Source organism: Rissa tridactyla, chromosome 3 (genome assembly GCF_028500815.1).
Source record: "Rissa tridactyla isolate bRisTri1 chromosome 3, bRisTri1.patW.cur.20221130, whole genome shotgun sequence".
Lineage (NCBI taxonomy): Eukaryota > Metazoa > Chordata > Aves > Charadriiformes > Laridae > Rissa > Rissa tridactyla.
Window position 1 is genome coordinate 54,268,898 of NC_071468.1, and position 11,142 is coordinate 54,280,039.

General features: G+C 41.9%; 1 protein-coding gene across 1 annotated transcript in view; it reads right to left on the reverse strand.

The window, feature by feature from the left end:
• Positions 1-1,603: 1,603 nt before the first annotated feature.
• SHPRH (SNF2 histone linker PHD RING helicase) overlaps positions 1,604-11,142 on the reverse strand; it is a 67,341-nt gene continuing 57,802 nt past the window's right edge. Inside the window, exon 32 of the transcript XR_008465290.1 lies at positions 1,604-2,951. The gene's annotated coding sequence lies outside the window, so the exon portion shown is untranslated. The remainder of the gene's footprint in view (positions 2,952-11,142) is intronic.

Sequence of the window (11,142 nt, forward strand, 5' to 3'; positions counted from 1 at the left end):
CCTTCCTTCGCATGCAGAATGCCCTGGTTTCTGGGAAAGTGTTTTTCTCTTCTTTTCCCAATCGTGCACACTTGTTAATCCTGATTTTTTTGCATACTTCATTAATTCACATTGCAAATATAATTCTGGCTATTAATACTTATTATTAATACCTATTATTAATACTTATTATTAATACTTACAAGGAATGTAAGTAAGTGGAGAAAGTGGCTGTGCCTTGTTTGATTTTTTCCTCTTAAGTTACACCTGTGGTAAGTCTTCTTAGTTTGGTCTTTTTATAGCTATGAGATTCTTTCTTTAGTGGGTATTCTGAAACTCCACAAAAAGCAAGCTTTTGTTCTTGTCTATACAAAGATCTATTCCCATGGACTTTGAGCAACATCAGGTTTTTGATTGGTGTCTGTCAGTCTTTTAAAGAAAATTTACAGTTTTGCAGAGTAGGCATACTTGCTTTCATTGCCTAATGCTTCTAAAATCTTACTAATTATACTAGTTATTCAAATGGTGCATTAAGTTTATGCAAACTCTTCAGGGTCATAAATTTTTCTGGAAACAGCAGCAGTCCTCACGGATGTTCCAAGTGAATAATAAGAAACAAGTACAGGGCAGCATCAGCAAGAAAAGACAGAGAAAATGCAGAACCGTGTGCTTCATCGTCACACGCGTGTGTTGTTCTGTAGTTTAAGCCACCCCAGCTGCAGCACCAGAAGAAATAAATGTGGCATTTAGGGAAAAAAAAGGTTCCTTCTCAACAGCAGGCCGCTGCGCATGTTAACCACTCTGCTTCCACAGTCTGTCAAATTGGTTTTAATGCTGAACATGTAAACATTCCCCGTTTCAGTACCAGGGCATTCGGGGTCATTCAGGTGTAAATATGACATCTGGAATGAAATGATCATTTTTAGCAGCTTGTTATGTGTTACCATCAGCTCATTTTATGGCCAGATGGTCTTTACCTTATACACACATATTCCAAGCTCTGAAACGGAACATTTAATTTCTAAATAAAATAAACAAGAAGCTATTAATTTTAGCTGTGCACTACAGCAGAAAGAACATAAGTCCAAAATCTCGAAATGAGGGCTTGGGTCTTTTCTTAGAATCAAACTCTCAAGCACGGCGTGGAGAACGCTGGCTTGCAGACGCATAGGATGCACGGCTGATGGCCAGGCGCTGCACTGATGGGGAACGCTAAGTAGCAGGAGATTTATATCCCCACTTACTCAGAATTTCTTTGGCAGCTGAGTGGAGCTCCCATTTAGGGTCAGTACACAGCTCTGCAGTAATGCAGGCAGAAGCCCTGGGATTTTTAATTTTTTTTTGCAGAGTTTTGCTCTTGAATTGTGAGGGGCAAATCTCTCGTGGCTAATCATCTGCCTGGATCACCTGAGCTGGATGGCAGCCATAATAAAGTCCTCTGAGCTTGATTTAGGGAGCTCCAGTATAAACCTTAGTTCTCTTTTACTGTTTGCTTTATGCTGCAAAACACAGTTTTCCTACATAGGAGATGACATCTCCAGTAACTCAAATGTTGTCAGCATGTCACAAATAAAGACTTTTTTGAATCAATTGCCAAACTTAAGAAAGAAAACAACAAAAACAGTTTCTTTGGATAGAAATTAAATGGATTTTTATCTCTGATAAAAGAAGCAGACCAACAAACAAGAACATTTTGAATCAATTCAAATGTTCCCTTTTCCCCTTAGGTTAATTGCAAAATGAGAAATGTGATTTTAAAGCCAACTAACATATTTCTTTCTGAAGGCATTGAAATATTTTTTTTAACTTTTCCAACATGAAACAAGTCATTGAAATGTCAAAGCAAAATATTTCAGTATTTTCATAATTCTGTTTTCCTTGGGTTTGACTGGAGCATATTGCAAAATCCAACCTAAAGTTGTGCATTTCTGCTGCCCTTCTTACCACACAAAATTTCATTTTTCAACTATGTATGTTTGGTTAATGGGCTGAGAGAATAATAAATTGCCCAGCACTAGGTAAGAGGTCAAAGCATGACAGTAAACACCATGTAGAGACAGCAAACACCATGCAGGTGTTTACTGTCCAGCTCCAGCAAAATGCATGCAAAGAACAGTTGGGTTTTACCATATTTGTGTTCTTTTCCACATTATCTCTTCTTGCACCCTGAAGTGCAAGTCACTGTACTCTTGACTACAGTCAAGAGTCAAGACAGTTAAAAAACAGGAATGCAAGTCTCGCAACCCAGCAAAATACATAGCAGAGTGGGAAAACAGAAGCCTTTTACCCACCATCACATTTTGATTCAACTCAAGTAGATAGGACAAAGAAGGATTTTCACATGACAAACTGAGCCTTATGTAATTTTGTATCACTTGTGTGAAGATTGTGTCTGTTTTTGTGAAAGTAAGAGAAGAGACACATGAAATACTGAAGTACTGGAATTGCAAAGCAAACCTTTGCTCTTTTAGCAATAGTAATAGAACTACAATATGACTAAGGTTTCTCTTGTATTTAAAGGCTCTCTTGTATTTAAAGACTTGTGATTTCTTTTTTAACACGCTGTCCATCAAAATTCACAGTGAACGAGGTAGGATTCCCACCTACTGCTGGAGGGGACAGTGACAAAGGCCTGTGGGTTCCTCCTCACGGCTTCAGAAACTGATAACTGAACAACAGGAATAACCTCTCATCATCAATTCGGGAAAGAGCCATTAGGGACGACCTTCCTCATCTGACTTCTCTGGGCCTCTGCTGATTTATGCCAGATGGGAAACAGGTCTCCTTGTGTCATATAAAGTCCCTGAGATGATGAGACGACATGAAGGTGAAGAGATTTGCAGCTGAACTCAGGAAAGTGATGGGAGGGATGCTGTTTTGTCGTTTTTCTTCTCACGTGTTCTGGTCTTTCACCACGTAGACAGCCTGGAGTAGCCTCTTTGTGCCACCACCACCAATTTCTATTTCCTTTACTACTGAAAGGGAGGGGAATTAGAAAGAATTTAAGAGAAAATTTGTCATTTCTGCTCTTTCCTTTGACATGAAGATGCTAGTGAGACATCTGAATTCAGATCAAGTTCTGGAGAGCCTACTGTACTGCAAAGGCAGTTTGCCCATGACATCCATAGTCTAGCATTATCTGTTTGTCCAAATTCAGTAAGTTTTACGCTATTACAGTCAGCCCGACTACAGGAATATGTAATTGTCACTGAGAGTAAATGAAATTTAAAACCCACAGTTGAAGGCATAAAATACCCTATTTGTTTAATGTGGATGAGTACTTACTAGAATAGGATTCTTTTTCAGAAAAAAAATGTACCTGGAATCTCCACTTCAGTCAGGTCCTTGGTACAGAAAAGGGTTTCATTGATTTCTATATAAACATTAAAATTCAGCCTAGTCCAGTTTGATTCCTCATCATATTAAATCCCAATTCAGATTTAACAAACACCCTTCTACCTAAAGATCAACTAAAGATTTCTGGATTGAAATTTATGCAGAAATAAATACAACTATTCTCAGGCTCAGTCACAAAAAGCACAATGAAGTAAGTACAGCTAAGGAAAAGTCAGAATGTCTATTTTTCATCATTTCCTAATACTTTGATCATTATCTTCATCCTGAATAGGAAATAGCATCTTGCCCCCAAAATGGAAAGTTTTGGAAAATGTTGATTCAAAAGCATGAAAAAAAAACTTTTTTTTTTTTTTTTTTACATTTAAGAATGAATTTTTTTCATTTCAAGTCAGCTTGACAGAGAATTGTGCTCAAGTAAGTGTCCGGAGTGCCTCAAGAACATTTTCCTTCAGACCCTTCATGCCTCCACTCTACTCTGTAAGCTGAGTCTTCTTCCCTGTGGTAGACCTCCTGCCATTCACTGCAGCTTTCCCATAAATCCCATGATGCACCGTGAAGCAAAGAACTTGGCCTGTGGGATACACGAGGCGTTTAGACTAGCACCCTCAAAGGAAAATGACTTGAGAAAAAATTTTACAGAAACTGGGTGTTGTATTTAAAGTATATCTTGCCTAGAAATCCCAGGTCAGCTATAGAAACAGGAGTAGAGTAACAACTCTGCTCTCTACTTATTGGTTATGCCTTATAAGCCCCTAATTATATGCGATGCTGTATATAGTACAGAGCAAGTCCAGCTCATATACAGGTTTTATTTTTAGGAAAAGATTTCTTCTCTTTGGATCACGTTTGGATCAATCTCTTACCCCAAGTAATAGTGGAATTTCATGCAGCATTCTTTATTGTTCTGCATGGCTAAAAGGTATTTAAAATCTGTACGTGCCTGGCCCTCAGCGCTACTGTAACATGCACTTCTTGAGGAAAGCTGTCAGCGGTTCATCGGAATGCTTCCTTGGGTCTGTTTTCCCAACCTCTTATTAGTCCTTGCCATTCAAGGAAACTAATGCAGCGGGGATGGACATCTCGGGGGACAAAGCTTAGTTTGGAAGCTTCCATCCCTGGTTGCTTGAGTGGGTGACTCAGACTGTCTTCAGGAAATCTTATCTTGCTCTAATCTAATTTAGCAGTTTCCTAACTCAGAGATCCCTGAAACAATATGCCAGAAAAACAGTAATTACTGCCTCATGTCTTATCACACCAGGGTGGTTAATGACCACAGAAATTAGGAACCTGCCCAGCGCCTTTTCCACAGCGCCATGTAGCAATAGAGATACAATAAACCTTCTATACATGATAGCAAACAACTTCCATCATTAAAACAATTCTGTTACTTTATCCTTTTTCTTTAACCTAGGCCAATTTTTAAGTCGTGAAATACAGTGGAAGCTTGAAAAACTTTCTTTGAGAAATAATTTAGGCAACTAAATTGAGACCTAAGTTTGAGACCTAAGTTTTAGGCAACTAAGTTGAGACCGGCAGCCAACCAAGAAACGTCTCAGCTGTCGTGTGTCCCTGGAATTCAAATGAGGGAACAAGCACAGCAACCTGAGAAATGGTTAAAGGATAAAGAAAAAAAGAATTATCTGTTAAATGTAACCCAAGGTGTTTATTTTCAGTTTCATTAGCTCTGCTAAATATAGATTCTGGGGAACTGGAAATTGGCTGCGAGAGATCCAGAATGTTTATGTCTTGTGTGCAAGAGCTGGAGCACCTCTTCCCTTGCATCTGTGCCTGGCACAGGGACACAGTGTCCCCAGAGAGGACACAGGAGTGGAAAGGAACACGCTTTGTTTTTCCCGTCAGATGCAGGACCCTTCTGCTCAGATCTTAGCAAACGGCACAAGGAACAAACCCTAATGTGGAGTTTGTATTAGGGAAAGTGTAGCTTATTTTTTGTGTTCCTCCTTGTAATGACCCTCTTGGTGCTGAAGGTAGTGTGTGCCACTTACGCAACCATTTTCAGTGCAAAGCCTGATTTGGGTATGTGCACAGATACCAAGAGACCCAGAAAGCTTCTAAGTACTGAGATCTTTGGGTGAGATAGGGACGAGTGCAATGTCTGTCACAGACTGTGGTGCTGAAGAGGCATTCCTGCCCCTCGGTATGAAACGCTAATTTTCATGAACTGTCCAGTAAGGCTTCTGGAACCAGAAGGCTCTGAAGGTGTCTACTCTGACATGATGCCTTGGCACCATTCCACATCAGGACAAAATGGCCCTGAAACCTTAGAATCACAGAATGTGTTGGGTTGGAAAGGACCCTTAAAGGTCATCTAGTCCACCCCCCCTGCAGTGAGCAGGGACAACTTTAACTAGATCAGGCTGCTTGGAGCCTCATCAAGCCTGGCCTTGAATGTCTCCAGGGATGGGGCCTCCACCACCTCTCTGGGCAACCTGTTCCAGTGTCTCACCACCCTCACTGTAAAGAACTTCTTCCTAATGTCTAATCTAAACCTACCCTGCTCTAGTTTAAAACCATTGCCCTTCGTCCTATTGCTACATGCCCTCGCAAAAAGTCCCTCCCCATCTCTCCTGTAGGCCCCCTTTAGGTACTGGAAGGCCGCTGTAAGGTCTCCCCAGAGCCTTCTCTTCTCCAGGCTGAAAAAATACCCGCTTCCCATGCACAGCTCACCCTGGTTTACAGGTGAACCAGCAGGAAGGCAGCTCATGGCCGGCTACCACAGGGCCTGGACTGAAAAACACCTCTTGGAGCACTGGAGCAGTGACATACAGACATTTCCAGAGGACCAGAGTACTCCCCTCCTATTGGCAACGCGGGAAGAGCAGCCCACAAGCTGAAAATTGATCCGATAGAGGAAGGTCTTGCTGTATCTTTCCCCTCTTTTAGCGTATATATGAAGTCTCTAGGAAGAACAACAAGGGAATGCTGAGTATTGTATTAGTAATAGACAGATTATATTCAGCTTCGCATTGCTGTTAGAGCAAATCCAGTTGGTGATGATCTCTAGCCACAGGAGATTTTTACTTGAATGCGAGCCATCTGCTGGGGCTCTTCCCCATCAAGTGGAACCATGCTGGTAGGGCTGCTGAAAACAGCATCAGCGACTACTACTGTCTGAGGGAGAGACCTCCAGCAACATCTCAGGTTCAAGGCTGGTGCTAAGATCCCAAGACGACAATCGTGTCAGGGAGCATTTTAATTATACCGGCCAGGGTGAGGAAAAACTTGCGTTTTCTATACAACCTTTGCAATTGCTTATAAAACCCCTGGTATTTTGCAAAGGGAAGGGGAGATTATTTCTTGTTCTTGCAGGGTTTGCAGAGGGAGAGCCCCAGCTCCCTGTTTACCACTGAGTCACCGGCGTAGCATCAACTTGACCGATGCATGGAAGCTGCAGACAGTTAATTCCAGCCCGGCAGCAGCCGTCCCCCCTCGCTGCCAGCTCACCTCTGGCATGGGGAGCTGCAAACGTTTCTGCCACATTGCAGGCGGTAAGTTCCTGCCGGTTTATGACGAGTTCTTACTGTAACTGAAGCAGCTCATGAAGGTCATTATGTACTAATTGTCTTCCAAATTGCCACAGCGGCTATTCGTTTTAAATTTACATTCTGGAGTGGATCGTGAGCTGTAGGAGGCAGAAAAATGGGCTAAATCAGTTTCTCCTTTGAATGGATGATTTGTATTTAAGAAGGGGTCTGACTGAGGAATAGAAATGCAACCATACACTGTATCTAACTCAGACTCTGAAATTTAGACTCAGGTAAAAGAGAAGGGCATCAAAAAGACAGCTCTCCCTTTCTACATATTCATCATCTTCATCCTCAGTTTTCATAGCAGCTCACTTACTGTTCACTTGGAACAGGGGCCAAGCGTTTAATTATCAAATGCTGCGTGCCCTGGCTCAGGGTGGACTGAGGCTGCAATTCCCAAGGCATGGGAGACAGCTGCTCAGCGCCCATTACAATTTCACTGACGCTTCAGGGAATTAGTGCAATTAGCAATCGCGAGACAGAGGAGATTCTCAAGCTGACAGTTTTATACAGGAATCCAGGGAGGTAAGTTGAATTTTCCTGAATGTAGGTTTTCCTGCAGAACAGAACACTGGGAGCAGATGCTGCCCTAGAAAGCCCAGATATTTTTCTTGGAAGAAACCCTATGCTCCCATGAAATAGTTAGCAGGGGCCTGATTCATCTCTCATGTCTGTAAACATCCTAGTGTTTACAGCAACATCCCAACGTTAAGTACTACTGTACCAAATCCAGATGTCCCAACTCATGCAAAACTCTATGAAGTCAAGAGGAATTCTTCTGTGGATAAGGCAAGCCGCAGCTTGCTCTAGAGGGATGTAACTAGAGCCAAAGTTTACTCTCAGTTGTACTGGCAGGAGCACAGAAAAACTCCATAAAGCTCCAGATTTACAGTGGACTGACTGACAGCAAAACGTGACCCCAGATACTGAAACTTACCCAAAGGAACCAACTTGTTTGAACATCTCGTTGGAAAGGGCCAGCGGCACACCTTAACTTTTGACCTTTCCTTCCAGCTGTGACTTCTGTTTAGCTTTTAGCTCTGACAGAAGTCCAGATTTTCCCTTTCCCCTCACCATACAAACACCTAACAACTTTTGTTCTATTAGCACACCATCTTCCTCATTCGGGGTACCACGGATACCTAAGCAAAGGTAAAACGGATGTAGCAATAATTCCTATTTTTCATGTGCGTGTTAAGAGGAAAAAAGCGTTATACACTCCTGCTTCTCTTACTACTGTTCTACTTCACCTCCCTGGTTCTCCACCTCCCTGGGTGAGGGTTACAGATCCCAGTCATCCCCAGTGTGCACCAGCATTTCCTCCCTGCAGTGGGTTGTGGAAGTGGCACGAGGAACATCCCTTGCATGGGCAGGCAGGAGGGATCCACTGCTCGGGTTCCTTCTCAGCCTTCAGTCACACGCCTGTCCATGACACAGCCCCTCCTGCCCAGAGACTGGCCAGCGAGGCTCCCAAAGCCAGAGGGCAGCTCTGCCTCCTTCACAGCAAAACCTCAATATGAAATGGATGTTTTCAGGGTGATTCCATTGAAATACCACCATGTACATCACATTACAGTATTCAAAACTACAGAGATTTCTCTCCGTCAAGGTAGAAAACAATTAAAAAAAAAAAAGTACAAAAGGACTCCCAAAACGTCTCTTCCATAGCACAAGTGCTAGGACAGGTAATGTCATAAGATAGTGTCACCATAACACATCTTACTGAAAGTCTGTATGTCACTCACACCAACTATTTTCCTTCTAATTCAGCAAGACCCCTCTATGAAATTTCTGTGAGATAACCTTTTAATAACTGGACCCCAAAGAGCCTTGGTGCCTTCCTCTAACGTACTTAACACTTTGTTATACGTTTATTCCAGAGTATAACAGATCTGCAAAAACCTTGATCAACGTGTGCAGCATTTTTGATTAGTCTAACTGCCTTTTGATACAAAAACCTCATCCCCTGCCTACTTACAGCGTAAGCATTTCAGCACGTCACATCATAAAACACTCTGGTCTGTTAATAGATGTGGTGTTTTTTCCAAGGTCACGCTTTCTTCCACATTAATGCTAGGGCTGGCATCCCTTGAGGAAGACTGACTGTCTCCTCTCTCCGTGCAGGACAGCTGTCGAAAGCTGCCGGCCGAGGCTTGGGGGACATGGAAGTCAACCTTGCTCTGCCTGTGCATGACACGTGGGAAGAGGGACCGCTGCAAAGGAACAACCCAGCAAGTCACAAGAGCCTTTGCGGAGCGGCATCGATATACAACACCACAGCAACAGCAGGAACAGAATCCCATTGTCTGCCAGCGGGCACAGGGTGCAGCAGCTTGCGCTGCACGGCTCCAACGCTGCCCGTGCCAAGAGCTCTGCGCCATACAGGCATCCAAAGGCGAGCGAGCCGGTGCTGGCTGCCTGCGGGCTCTGGTGGGCACCCCTGGTCTCCGCGGACAGGAGGAGGGATGCCAGGGGTCCCCTCTCCTCCCTGCCAGCAGCTGGCTTCGGGCAGGTCCCGTCACCGCTGTCACCATCCCTTGCAGCTGCTGTGCATTTTGGTTGCGGGTTCTCTCTCCCGGTGGAACCGGACCACAGCCCACTTAACTCGATAGAAAATCTCTCATTTTGGATTTGGACTTTGGATTATATCCCAAGCACTTGTACAGTGCCCAGAAAAATAAGGACCTGCTGCAGTACTGATACCTTATTTTCAATATAATTTCTCATGCTTTGTCAAGAAGTTTGGGGATTTTCTTTGAAACATATTGGTTACTTTCTTCATTCTTTAGGTTCTATCTAGGTAACTGACTTTTTTTTTTCATTCACTTTTGAAAATATTAAAAGGAATTAGAAACAGTAACACACGAACTGCAATAGAGCAGTGGGACAAAGATGACTCCTAATTATACTACAGTTCTAAAAATCATTCTGTTTATATTGGGATTGACCAGGACTGATTTACAGTTCCGGGAAGGAAAATACGATACAACTGCTCCGACAGATGATTTTATCGGGGAGGTGGCACAGGCGCTGTCTCTGTGGAGCACGAGACAGCAGTGAAGTGCTCTAGAGAAGTGTCAGCTGTTTCCAGAAGGCAGCAGTTTTGGAGCTGAGTTCAACCAACCACACTGGAAAGAATAATTATTAGACCTCTGGGCTTCTACACATATTGTAATTGTAATTTTGAATAACAGTTATTTACACATGCGGAGCGTTCCTATTAATTGATACTATTTAACAGTTCCATATCTATCCGACAGTTCAGTTACACACTGAGGAACAGGAATACAAATTATCAAGCACTGTCTCTCTCAGAAGAGGCACCAGCTATTTTTCCACAAACCAGAAAGACAGAAAGAAAAGGATATTTAATGAATATTACAACAATCGGTATTATTTCAGTAGCAGGATAGTACAAGACAAAACTTTGTGTTCACAAAGACTCTGAAATAGCTGCAAACCTTAAGAGACAGTATGATGTGATTCTGGCAACAAATTGTGAATGCAAAAGAAAGGCTATTGATGGGAACGCTAAGTTACTTGGAGACCAAGGGAACATTAAGTTGTACATTTATCCACCCCCGGTAATTTTCAAATAAAAATCTGATTTTGCTACTTTCTAGCTAAATTATTTCATTGAAGTTACATCTATATAATGCAAGGAAACAGATCAGGTAATCAAAATGCTCTTTCTTGGCTTATCATCCAGGAATTTCAGTTTTGGAACACAATTGAAAACTGCTCTTTTCTCTCCCATGGGCTGCTTTCTAAAAGTCATTAGCTTGACACCGCAAAAGCTGATTAGTTTCACTATTCTGTTACTAGAACAATTCAATTAGGCTCTGTTTCCACACTGAAATCTATAATTAAGTTACAGGACATCAAATTGCTTGCAAATACCTGACAAAGTATTTGTTAATCTGTATTAATATAAAAGAAAACATTTTCTATCAAAAAGCGTGTAATTTATAGTAATTTGATTACCAAAACAATATTTGAAAAAAATTAAAAAATGAGATGTAATTCAAAGATCTATCTCAGGATTAACTTGCAAATGATTTTTAAATTTAACATTATTATAGTAACTAAATAATAACATGAATAAATGAGGAACCGGCACAGCTGACACTAAAGCAACTGACCGCTTTATTTTTAAATTTGTATCTATTTCGATTTAAAACATTACAAAGGCTCTAGCTATCCTTTTGTAAGCAACAAAGTTATAGTAGAAAACTAATTCAGAGGTTATGAAAGAAAT